This window comes from Lactuca virosa, chromosome 5 (genome assembly GCF_052849685.1).
Source record: "Lactuca virosa cultivar CGN04683 chromosome 5, Lactuca_virosa_CGN04683_v6, whole genome shotgun sequence".
NCBI lineage: Eukaryota > Viridiplantae > Streptophyta > Magnoliopsida > Asterales > Asteraceae > Lactuca > Lactuca virosa.
Window position 1 is genome coordinate 278327975 of NC_136430.1, and position 14192 is coordinate 278342166.

Here is a 14192-nt window from a genome sequence, read left to right on the forward strand (position 1 = left end):
TCTTTCCACAATTTCGACAAGCTGGCGACTGAAGAGAAAAAGATTGTGACCTGCCGCGGCCACGAAAAGCACTCTGAGATTGTACTTGCTTGCTAGGTTCAGATCGAAACAGTAAGAGTGGCACCATGTAGTTCTTTCAGTACGTGGATGCTTCGGAACAGTAAGAGTGGCACCATGTAGTTCTAAATCATGCTCACGTCTTCGAGCATACTCAACGGCTTTATCGAATGACAGTACTTCCCGATTGGCAACGAAATCGTGAATTTCGTGCTGTAGTCTCTCTAAGAATAACTGAATTTTCTCATCTTCAGTTGGAATATACTTTACAGCAAACCGTGTTTTTTGATTGAACTGAGTTTCATACTCATTCACAGTCATTCCTCCTTGTTTAAGCTCGAGGAATTCCTTCTCCAATCTCCTCCTCATATCTAGAGGACAATACTTCCCTAACAAACGAGTTTTGAACATTTCCCAGGCTAAATTCTCCTGGTCAAACCCGTTTAGAGCTTCATATGTTGCTTCCCACCAGACCAATGCTTCTCCTATGAGCATTGCAGAAGCATAGTTAGCTTTGTCTTCATTATCCACATGAGAGATACGAAACACTTTCTCTGTGTTCTGGATCCAGGTAAGAACAACAATGGGATTAAGAACACCAAAAAACTCTGTAGCACCACTACTCTTGAAATCTTTGAACGAGGGACGCTTCACCTCCCCTTTTGAAGATTCTCCAGTGGCTTTCTCTTTTCCTTTATCACCATTCTTTTTGTGTTCTTCGAGAGTCTGTCGAATAACTCCGGTAAGTCTACCCAAGAGTCGCTCCTCACGAGGAGATACTGGAGTATTCACTTCCTCAGGTTGAGGACCTCCACCAACCTCAGGGGTATGGCTACTAACCTGTTCAGCCATTGCTCTGCAATATGGAGTAACATTGTATTTTAGAATATATTAGGGTTTATCCTTACCTAATACTTTTACTTAAATATTTCCTATGGCTTGTATACCTATACTTACAATGATTAAGTTCATATATTGAACTTCCAATAGTTTAAGTCTAAATACCAATCCGTGGAATTTAGTTCACTTAAACCACTGCTCTGATACCATGATTGAAAGACCCACACTTTCATAGTTGACAATTGTTACTCCGAAACATGCTACGTGCATATTCATAAAAACAATGTTTTATATTGATAAAGTGATTACAAAATACAAACTACTGGATACAAACCAACTATTTCAAAGTGTTATATATTACATAACTCCCCAGGATTCTATAGTTTTATACATATGGGAGTGCAAAATACAATAGTTTCAAACTATTCGAAAATCTTCTATCAATACAATAATTTTAAACTATTCAAAAATCTTCTACCAGTATATAACTATACTGGATGCTTATCTCGTGCAAATTAGTTAAACATTGAGAGGGGTAAGCGGTGACGCTTAGTGAGTTCAATAATAGATACAATATAACGTTATGCCATATATATACTTCAATATGACAGAGGCAAAGAGGATCAAGGAACAACAAAGGCATAATGCGAAAAGCTTTCCATATCAATCAATGAGACATAACAATTTCCATACTTGATATACAATCAATAAAGTTTCAGCACAAATGGCACAGAAAATACTTAGGAATATCATTTTGCTAGAATATTCAGGCTTTCAGCCTTATCTTAGCATACTGCCGAAGCCAAAGTGATGCCTATGTCATACACTTCATGGTCAACGGTTCATACCAATACCCAAGTGATGCCTATGTCATACACTTCGTGGTCAGAGGTACAACCTTGCTATAAAAATAGCAAAAATAATTACACGAGATGATAACATGGAAAAGCACATAGCACATATAACACATAACACACAATTGTTCCTATATATTAAACTCACCGTGAAATAATCGGGGGTTAAAATAGTAATTTGGGCAGCACTTCGGCTCTAAATATGACTTTCTTCGTTGAAAACCGGGCCCTGCGAGGGTTGGGCTTCGAAACCGAAAAGATAAATTTTTCGGGCTTTTCGGGAATTTCGGGGCGTGTTTCGGGCGTTGGAATTAATCCCGGGGCTTCGGGGGATATCAAAGTGGTGAAAATATGGAAAAAGGGTGAAAAAGGGCAAAATTTTAAACTTTACCCGGGAGATCTCGCATGCACTATTTATAGTGCAAAGGTCCGGATCCGAAGCGAAGGGAAGAAGACAGGTGTCTGCGAGGCTCGAACCAGCTGGCTGCTTCGGCGAGGCTCGGATGCGAGGGTCGGACAGATGTGCGCTTCGGATTGGTCGGATGACGCGACTACTTCCTCGGTCGAATCAGGAAGCAACACGCGGGTCGGGCACGAGGGAAGCATGCGAGGTTCACGTGACCGGCTTTGGACACCTGTACGACAGGCATCGCTTCTCAGATGCGCCACATAGCTGCTTCGGACACGTGGCCAGCTCAGAGCGAGGGTGACGTGGCTGGCACTATTCATGCGAATTTTCTCGAAAATTGTGCCCAATCTTGTAAAATCCATAACTTTCTCATACGGACTCCGTTTTTGACGTTCTTTATATGCACGCGTAGGGAAAATTATGATCTACAACTTTCGTTTAGACTTCATCGGAAAACTTTGACTTTATTTTTATATTATTATTTTTAAGAGACCGGGACTAGTAAATTCGTTAAAAATTCATAACTTCTTCATCCTACGTCCGTTTTCGCCAGACTTTTTACCGTTGTACTACTATTGACGAGACCTTCGATTCTCGTTTAGGTTGTGTCGGCTAAAAATCACTCGATCTAAAATTTGAGTTTTTAGCTGTCTACTGCTAACCTGAAACTTAGAAAAATCATAACTTCCTCATACGAAGTCAAATTTTGGCGTTCTTTTTATCAAAATTCTCAGTTTAACGAATACTATGACTTTCATTTAATTCACTAAGGCTAAAAAGTAGTTTATCAAAAACTCAATTTTTACGTCATTCGACACAGTGCCGGTTTTGTCGCGGATCTTCGATTGGTCATAACTTCTTCGTTATAACTCGGATTTCGATGAGGTTTTCGCCTAAATGTTTCTAACGAGATTATCTACAAATTTTAATAATAAAATTTTACTTATTTGAAATTTTATATTTTCGTTAAATTTCGATATTTTAACTTTTAATTGGAATCTCATAAGACTTCCAATATTTTCCGAGTGATTCTAAACATAGTTTTACCTTATACCTAGTAAAAAATATCGGTTAGAACTCAATACTCAATATCACATAATATTTCATAATATTATTTACTTAAAACACGATTTCAAAACGTGTATGTTACACTCGTTACGTTGTTCAACTAAACTCATTGTCTCCACGCTCTATTAGGTCGGAATCCGGTCATCGAAAACCTTTTCTCATATATTCCATTCACCAGTCATCACGAACAATCTGTTATTATCCCTTGGTGTCAAAAGGCGAATTCCTTTCTTGTTTTGCCCAAAAACTTCATTTATTCTCATTGGAGAAAGACTTTCCTCTATTTTCTTTGATAGGGGCGGAGAATACTACACTATCAATAACAAGAAAAAATAGCAATCATGTTTCCAATGGTTTGAGCTTCGAAGCAACCTGATATCTATCAAAAGGTGAGAACATGTTGTTATTGGTTGTTTCGCCTATTGATGCATTATGTTCGGCTTGGAAATATCAACGGAAGACTATCATCTCTATCCGACAACGATCATAGCATAGCTTCATTCATTCGTAGAACCTTGGGCATAATTATTAGCATTGAGGTTAATCACCACACCACCTCTTTCATATATATGAAATTACACAATGTGTGTGTGCATGACCAACACATACCTAAAGCGATTATGCTCCGTTTGCAGTCAATTCAACCACAACCTAACTTGCACGAGATTCAACAACCGAAACTACTGAGGGTGTGTTTGGGTTAGCTTTTTTTTTATCACAAAAGTGATTTTTAAGAAAAATGCTTATTAGCTTATGGTTTTTAGGAAAAGCTGTTTTTAAAAAGTGTTTGGATAAAAAAACCTGCTTTTAAGAGTAAAATGGCTAAAAAGCTAAGATTTTCCAGCTTTTTGAAAGCTTTACTTTTTCATATCCAAAAAGTTGTTGTAAAAATCGCTTTTTAAATACACAAACACTTTTTTAGCTTATTAACTTTTTGAAAAGCTAAAAAGCTAATAAACTCCTTTCAAAAGCTTTCCCAAACACCCACTGAGAGGAGCAGTGTTAAACAAGCTAGTCATCGGTACGGAGAAAGAAGAGGATTGTCTTTAATTTTTTTTTTCGCATTAAAACATACATTCATTGCTCATTTAATTATCATCGTACAATGAGTGAGATAACAAACGGACAACAAGCTGCGCCGCTAAGCCTTTTTATATGGAATTTGCTTAAGTCATTTGACATTCGGAACAAACACAAAAAGGAATTTGCTAAAGTCATTTGACATTCGGAACAAACACAATTTTGTTCATGCTTTAGACGATTTGGCTAATTATATAGACTTCTATACTAATTATGTCGTTTTTGAGTTTATTACCGGAAATTCTAACGGTATATTTTCTGTTTTTTGAAAAGAAAACAAAAACTCCCACTGATTAAACTAGAAACAAAAAATCCATGGTTAAAACAAAAAATTCCAAACTACATGAAAATTCAACTAATAGTAACTACAAGATTTGAAACTAAAAAGCTCATACAACCATTTGAAAAAAAAAAAAAAATTCATCTGATCCATACAAAAAATGTGGCATTCACATTAGAAGAAAAATGTGCATTGATGTCCATGTCAACATGTAATTGTTCAATATGTCATTTTCTAATAAATAAAACCGACCAAAAGGTCTTAACAAAAATTTATAAAATACCAGGGTAGACATTTAAGATTGTCGGCTGATTAGAACAACACTAACCCCTTGCCAATCTTATGATATTTGTCATCCTCGTTTTCGTTAAATTTATGTATTATTTTAATTTTCAAAGTTAATTTTTAATGTCTTTTTAATGCTATAATTTTAGGAAAATTAAATTAATTCCTATTTTATCTTCCTACTTCATCCTTTTAATGTAATCCATTAATTCTTTTTTTTTTTCATCTTATTCTTTAATTATGATACTTGTCATAATCCAGTGAATAAATCTAGTAGGAGGAAAAGTAAAAAGATTTTGAAGGAAAATATTTAGCTTCTCATCATTTTATAATCATTAATTTAGTATAATTAATTAATTTGTTAAAAATATTGGTAAATTAAAAACGTTATTTCATCAAACAAACATGAATTTTTTTGGGTTGTGCTATAAGTATCCCCTTAACTAATTTTACCCCCCTAACATCAATCAAATCAACTTTTTACTTTTGATTTGACATTATTTTTTTCTTTTTCTTTTTCTTTTTTTTTCTTTTTGTTTTTGACTTTTTTCCTTTTATTTTATATTTTAATATTATTAATATTAAATTCAGATGACATTTTAAAATTCGGTAAACATTATAAATTCGCACGACATTATAAAATTCGAACAACATTTTTGTCCGTAATTAAAAAATATAAAAAATATATTTAAAAACCAATTTTATATAGCCGTTTGAATTTATAATGTCTTCCGAATGTTAAAATTTTGTACGAAATTTATAATAATAGAATAATAATAATAATAATTAAAAAAGAATTAAAAACAACAAAAAAACAAAATAGGAAAAAAAACAAAAAAAAAACAACAAAAGACAACAAATCAAATCAAGGGGGGCGGAATTGGAAAATGAAGGGGTACTTATAGAAAACCCCATTTTTTTTTTGTTCAAAATATGTTTTTGTTAAATTGTTAAAAAATTTAAATATCACCAAGTTAATATAAATCGTCAATGTCTATACTAGTCCCCAATTAACCTCCAAAATGTCAAAATAACAAAAATCAGTTAATTTTTATAATAATTATCTTTTTTCAAAAAGATGATTTTTAATAATTAAATATAATAATAGTTACAAATAATATAATTAAAAAATAGTAATTAATATTTGCAAACAAAAATTTTATAAAAAAGAAAAAAAAACTCGAAGTAGGTTATTTTTAGAATTGAATTAAGTTATTTCTATCTAAATTGATTAACCATACTTGAATATAAAACCAAAATCAAAATTTTAGATTAAAAAAAGCAAAAAAACCAAAAACTATATTTATATATGAATAAACGTTTTCCAAATAAATAGTTTCTTTAATAAACGTTTTCCAAATAAATAGTTTCTTTAATTAATTAACCAATGATATATATATATATATATACATCATTGGTTAATTAATGAAAGAAACTATTTGGCTGTCATATATAAGATTATATATAGGGGTTTTATATGTAACACTACATACACTAAAGCCACATATTCTCTTATATATATATATATATATATATATATATATATATATATATATATATATATACTAGGTGTAAGGCCCATGTATTACGTGGGTTAATAAAAAAAAATTAAATCTAAAGGTCTAAATATTTAAGAACTTTTGATTTATAAGAAAATAAGAAAAATAATGAATTATTAAAATGATTTTTTTATCTTTTAAATTTGAATAAATAAACAATATAAACTAATGACTTTTAATTTGGGAATTTTGAAATAAGAAGGTAAGTCAATTAATGAAATTGATATTCATTTATTACTACATTTATCGTAATTATTACATTAAAATATTATGTGGAATTTATTAAAATAGAAAAATTAATAAAATGACATGTGGAAAAGAAATTAATTCAAAATAATCACAAAATTACATTTGACAAATTGAATGAGAGTGTGACATGTGGCAAAAAAAACCTTCATTTATTAGAGTAGAATCATTTATTAGAGTAGATATATATATATATATATATATATATATATATATATTGGGTGAGATTCAATAGAGAATCAATCGTGAGCGTCGGAAATCATAATAATCAACGGACAAAGAAATAGATGTACACTTGTACATTGGACGCACACACCGGATTATACCAAAAAATCCATCTCCTTAACAAAAAACTCACCTCTTTTTTTCGTTTAAAATTTTTTTTAGGCCACATTTTTTATCGAAAAAAAAACCGAATATACCATTGTTCTCGATTTTTCGTCCTCTTTAAAAAACGAATTTTTTTTCGAAAAAAACTCACTTCATTTTGTTAGTTTTTTCAATATTTAAGTTTATTTTTATTAAAAAAAACTAATTATACCAAAAAAAATTAAATTTTTGTAATCTATTAATAAACATCAACACCGACTAGAACAAAAAAAAAATCTCGATTAGTGTACATTCACACTGTGAATCTAAACTGTAAATATTTCAATTTTTAACATTCGTAATGTGAAAAAGCTTGATCAGTTCAGATTCACATTGTGAATCTGACATGCTATTATGCACACTATGAATCTAAAAAGGTTCACAAAAAAAAAAAAAAAAACTTCGATCAGTGTATATTCACACTGTGAATCTAAACTGTAAATATTTCAATTTTTAACTTCACAACGTGAAAAAACTCGATTAGTTCAGATTCGCATTATGAATCTAACTTACTATTATGCACGCTATGAATCTGAGAAGGTTCACAATGTGAATCTGAACAAGTTCAGAATATGAATCTGAACAGGTTCACAATGTGAATCTGAACTGAAATATCGTTTTTTTTTTTACATTAATATGAATGTATGTTTAAAAAGTACAAAAAACATAAATTTTGATATATTTATTAATTTTTTTCTATAAAAAAATAAACCTTAACTTTTCAACAAAGAAAATGAATTGTGTTTTTTTCGGAAAAAAAAAAGTTCGTTTTTTATATATATCATAATGGATCTCTTTGGATAGAGTACGGAAAATCGTGAACAACGGTATACTTGATTTTTTTTTTCGATAAAAAACATGGTCTAAAAAAAATTTAAACGAAAAAAAGGAAGTGAGTTTTGTTATAATCTGATGCATGTGCGTCCATTGTAAAAGTCTATAACCATTCTTTTTGCCGTTGACCGTTTTAAATTTTGACGCTTTGAATTGGTTCTTTGGTTCATTGATTAATAATGGTTCTCTATTAAACTTTTATATATATATATATATATATATATATATATATATATATATTTTTGTAAATTGATTAATCATCATAAAAATTAAAAATAACAATAAATCCAAAAAAAAAAATTTTATCTGCAACAGGTAACAAACGCATAGAAGTTATTGGTATTACATAATTTAAATATATCTTTATCTTACTGTGTATTTTAAAATGAATACAATGTTTTACAACATATTAATAAAAATTATAGATTTAAAATTAATAATATAAAATAATTATTTTAAGAACATATATATATATATATATATATATATATATATATATATATATATATATATATATATATATATTATAGGTAACATACGAATAATTATCTGATTTATACTATTAAAACTAGACGTTATGTTCTTTAAAATACAAAACATACAAAAATATATAAATAAATAAATAAAAACTGCATGGTGAAGTGGTGAGTGCAAAGCTTTCATTAAAACGAGGTTAAGATTCTGTTCTTGGACAATTTCCAAGTGTCCCGGTGACTGTTGTTGGGAATCTTTCATCCTCCTAAATTTTCAATTTTAAGAGGAAGGGATAATGATTTAAAAATGGTAATGTATTTTTTGATTTGTATATATTTAGCCACTAAATTTTATTTTCGTTTATATTTACCCCTTCAACTTGTTAAACTGTACACATTTAGTCATTTTGACCGGCTACTCCAGGTTAGCCGGTAAAAATGACTTAATATGATAATATATTTATCACTTTGTACACATTTAATCCTTAATATTTTTGTACACATTTAGTCCTTAATATTTTTTTTTGTTGCAAAATAGTTCATTTTTGTTTTTGTACTCATTCCGTACTTATAAATGATTTCTTTAGTTTTTTCTTACCACATCTTACGTGGGATAGCCATATGGTGGTGGGATAGGTTGAGGTGGTCCTGCTATATGTTGTAGGCCAAGATACCTGGTGCGGGTCGGCTGTAAGGTGTAGGCACGGAGGCTCGAGAAGAGCGGTTGGGTTAAGGCGACATGCCCACAAACCTTAGGTATTACAGTCTGATGACTGATTGGACATGTTGCATGTTGACATTCCAGTCCGATGACTGATTGAGCCAAGGTATTCTAATCTGACGAATGTGGGCTCGTTATGCATGATAATACGTTTGTTGTATCGAGTATTTTGAGGAAAACTCACTAAACTTTGTGCTTATCCAGTTGTTTATGTTTTCAGGTTCTATTGTTGATCGTGGGAAGATGAAGACATGACTATACACACTCATCAACAGTATTAAGGATTCCTCGTTTCTTATATTACTCTAATTTTCGATAAATGTATTTTGGAATAAACGTTTTTTCTTAATAATGGATTTATAATTAGGGACTTTTGTCTTATTTAAAAATGAAAATTTTTTGTTGTGAAAATGAGATGTTACACATAAACATCAATAGCCCCACACACTTCATCAATGATTGTCGTACATAAGATGTCGTGAGAAAAACCTAAAAAAATCATTCATAAGTACTGATAGAGTACAAAAACAAAAACGACTTATTTTGAAACAAAAAAATATTAAGGACTAAATGTGTACAAAAATATTAGGGACTAAATGTGTAAAAAATGAGAAATATATTATCCTATTAAGTCATTTTTCCCGGCTAACCTGGAGTAACCGGTCATAAGGACTGAATGTGTATAGTTTAACAAGTTGAAGGGGTAAATGTGGACGAAAAAAAGCTCAGTGACAAAATGTGTACAAATCAAAATATATATTACCCTTTTAAGTCATTATCCCTAAGAGCAAATACAATTTTGCTTCTTTTGGATTTTATAAATCTTCAATTTTAATCAAAGTTTTAAAAAATTGTTGTCAAAAGTCCTAATTGTTGAAAAATATTATGGTTACTCCTTTTGGCTTGTTACCACCGATCAATGACTCTATGTCTATGTTAAATGTGAATAAAATAACTAGATTTTCTTGTTACTAAATTGCTAATTTATAATTTAATCATATTCATATTCAAATTAAAAACAAAGCTATAAACTAAAAGGCTAAACTTGTAATTTAATCACATTCGTTCCTCTTCCCCTCTTCGGTAGCCGGTAGCAGACAACCGACGACCAACATCTTCAGTGACTACATTTATCTCCGATGACCGACACCATCAATGGACACCACCTTCACTTCCCATTGTCGCCGCTCTCATTCACTCGTCGCTATCATTCTCCTATCCTGACCACTAAACCTCTGACTCTTTTGCTTCACCCACTACGGTTCATATTGGTGCCATAGACGAAGAGTGTTAGGCCATAAATTGTGGTTTATACTTTGCTTTTCTTAAGCTTTTAGAGTTCTCGGTCTAGGACTGAAAACACCATGTTTTGGTGTTGTTTGGACCGAAATCACATGTGATTTTGGTTAGGCTTAATATTGTTTTGTTTGGGTTTTGGGCTTGGGCTTGGTTATTAGGTCTAGGTATAAATAGCTTTATTTGAGTCTTGTAAAGGGTGTTGGACGTTCTAGGGGCTGTCATATGCAAGGGACGTGATCTAGAGAGAAACAGAGAGAAAACAGTGTGTAATCGGAATCTTATGTACCAGACGATTAATCAATATATCGTGTGAATTGAAGATTCATTTTGTGTTCTTATTAATCTTATATCTTGCATTATACACTTTCATTGGGATTCCGCACCATCAAAGTGAATCCGATTGATACGTAGGAGAATTTGGTACTTACAAGTGGTATCAGAGCTTGGATCGGTATCAATCGGGTCATTGCAAATAGTTTTTCTTGGAGTTTCTTGGTGTTTTTGATTTATATTTTATGAATTTTTGGCCATTGTTCTTCGTGTTCTTCATATTTTTGGATTTTTGATCGAGTTTGACATTAAAGGTTTGAAAATCACGTGTTTTTGGCAAGTTTTGGGCATTTTAGGTCAAGATTTGCGAAATCTAGGTGGATATCCTCGGTCTCGGTCAAACCCTAGGCGGCCAGCAGCAGATTTCGGAGCTCAGCAGAGTTTGCGGTCGGATTCGCAAGATCTCGTCCGAAGTCCTCGGCCTCGTAATGATTTTGGTCAGCAGCGAACATTCCCGGTCTACACGCACGTTTTCGGTCTGAAGCGAGGGTTTCCGGTCCGCAGGTTTTCGGATCGCATGTTCACGGTCAGCAACCTCGGTGTTTGCGGTCAGAGCCTTGATTTCGGTCTCGCGATTTCGGTCTTCAGCAGGGTTCTCGGTGCAACACTTCGCGGCCAACATTAGAAGCCTCGCAAATTTCGGCTACAATTTCGGGTTTTCAAGATTTTGGCTATTTTGACTTTCAAATTTGATTTTTGATTTTCTAATTTGTCTTTTGACTTTCAAATTTGACTTTTGACTTTTAAATTTCACTTTTGACTATCAAGTTTGACCTTTGACTTTCAAATTTAAATTTTGACTTTCAAGTTTGACCTTCGACTTTCAATTTTGACTTTTAAGTTAGACTTTTAACTTTGACTTTTACGTTTGACTTTCAAGTTTGACTTTCAAGCTTGACTTTCGAGGTTTCAGATCAAAGGGCATTTTTCTTGGTTTCACAATCAGATCTATTTTTGGTAAATTATTCTTTTTGGTGAATAATGAGTTCATCAATCACAAAAGAGGTCAATGAAACTTCATGTTCTCAAGCATGTAGTGATACAATTAAATTTCTTCGTGATCAAATTGATATATTACGTAGAGACAATGAGGACCTTAGGTATGAAGGATACACTCTCAGGAAGGGCCAAAAACCTTTACAAAATCAATTAGAGGCCAAAACCAAGGACTTTAGAAAACTTCAAGAAGAATACAGCACAAAGTGTGAACGTTATGATTATGCTCAAGTAAAAATTGCCGAATTAACTGCCGAACTTGATGCATTAAAAGCTAAATATAAAGATGTTGAATTTAACTTTAAGAAATTTGACGTGTCAAGTGAGGTAGTTGTGTCCATCATAGATTAACAATTAAGATTTAAAGATAATCAGAATAAGGGTCTAAGGTATCACAGTCTTCCACCACCCTTCAATGATAACTATACCCCGCCCCTTGAAACCAAAGAGGTAGAGATACCTGCTCAGTATGGCCAACCTCCTGTACCAGCCTCAGTTAAGACTGAACAATATGACCCAAATGAGAATATTGAGGTGAATGATACTAATGTTTCTACCTCATGTGCAGAGCAGGTCAAAGTGCATGATGGGCATGAGCAGAACACAAATAATTCTTGGTCTGCTGATAGTGATATAAAAGCTCGTGATAAGGCGAACAATTCTAACGCTTCTACTTCATGTGCAGATAAAGAAGCAGTGCAAGAAGGGAGAGAGCAGATCAAAATCAATTATGAGTCTGCAGAAAGTGTTTCAATAGCTTGTGATGATGATACTCACACTGTGGAAAAACCCAAGCCACAAAAGTCTGTTAAACAATCTGTTAAATGTTATTGTGATTGTGCTTGTGGAAGTCCCTCGAAACAAAATTCTTTTGGACAAGGACCAAGTCACAATTTCATCTATATGAAAAGACAGACTTGCTTTATCTGTGGGACTCCCGGTCACATTGCCAGAAATTGCCCACGTCGTTTGTATGTTCCTTACTACAGACAAGGTTGGCAGAACGCGCCAAGAGGGAGATCTTCCAAAAGAAACCCTTCGAGGTCACATTCAAACAATGGTCACTGGAATGCAAAAAAGGGCAAGAATCAAACTCCTAAGGTCAAGAAGGGAATATCGGACAAGAAAGCCAAATTCAAGAGATGGTTCAGTTAAATGAAGATCAGTTAGTTCAAAGTCATCTCGGCAGTCGGCTTCAAGTTCAAAATCGAGTGCTAAGGGATCCATCCGATCAAAAAATAAATGGGTTAAACCCGACTACAGATGGGTACCAAAGGTTCACACTCCCAAATCATCTAATGATTCTAACACTTCTTCATATTCTGTGTCTGATAAACAGGATATGTCATGGGAGAGAGTACCTTGTGTAGATGATAATGGTCAACCCAGCTTCAAAATGGACTGGGTTCCAAAAGCTAACTAATCCCGCACTCTGTGTCGGAGCAGCTTTGGAGGAATATCATCAAACTTCGGTTTGTTGATAGTGGCTATTCCAGGCACATGATAAGAGACATCTCTTAACTACATTACATTCAGAACTTTGATTGAGAGCATGTATCCTTTGCGGGAAGGAAGAAAGAAAGGATCACAACTGGGGATCGTGTTTAACGGCGTGTTGAATTTTGAGTTTGCTTACTTCGTTCCAGAATTGAAACACAACTAAGGATGAATACGTTACTGCATTTGCTTGCTGTTATCAAGTCATCTGGATGCATCTTCAATTGTTGACTTACGGTTTGAATTCTTTCGATACTTCTGAGTTTTATTCAAATGATTCGTTTCAAAGACAAATTTTTCTGTGTGTTTAAATTTGCGTATTTCTTTATTTAATTTCTTCCCAATGCACAAATTTAGGGGGAGAAATCAAAATACAAAAAAAATCAAATCAAATCAAAATTTCCAAAAATATGTCTTCTTTCGTAAGTGTTTTTGGGAAGTGATATGAGATTTAGTGATAAAGGGCAAGTTAAATTGTCTGACAACTTTGATCCCAAAAGTTCTTGTTTTGTACATTTTGTATTTTTTTTCTGATTTTCTTAAATTTTTTCATATTATCTTATATACACAAATTTAGGGGGAGAATTAAAAAAAATCATAAAATTTAAAAATCCAAAAATATGTTTATATCAGTTTTATTTCCTTTTTCAGAAAAATCAAAATGCAAAAATATATTTCTGTTTTTATTTTTTTCAGAAAAATCACAATCCAAAAATATTCTATTTTTTAATTTGAGTGTATTTTTCATTTTATTTTTATCTCTTAGTTATTTTTATTGTGTGCTAAGTTTATTTTTATTTTTGTTTTTATCTCAAAATTTCTTTTGTCTTGAAATGTGAATTCTTAAGAAGAAGAGACTCAAGGAGATTGTATCGAAATTTTCTGTGCAAGGAGAAGACACTTGGAAAGGAATTGACGGAGGATTCAAATGCGAGTGATAGACTCTTTCATATTGAGACATATACCAGTCTTAATAGGAGTCTTCGCATCAAATC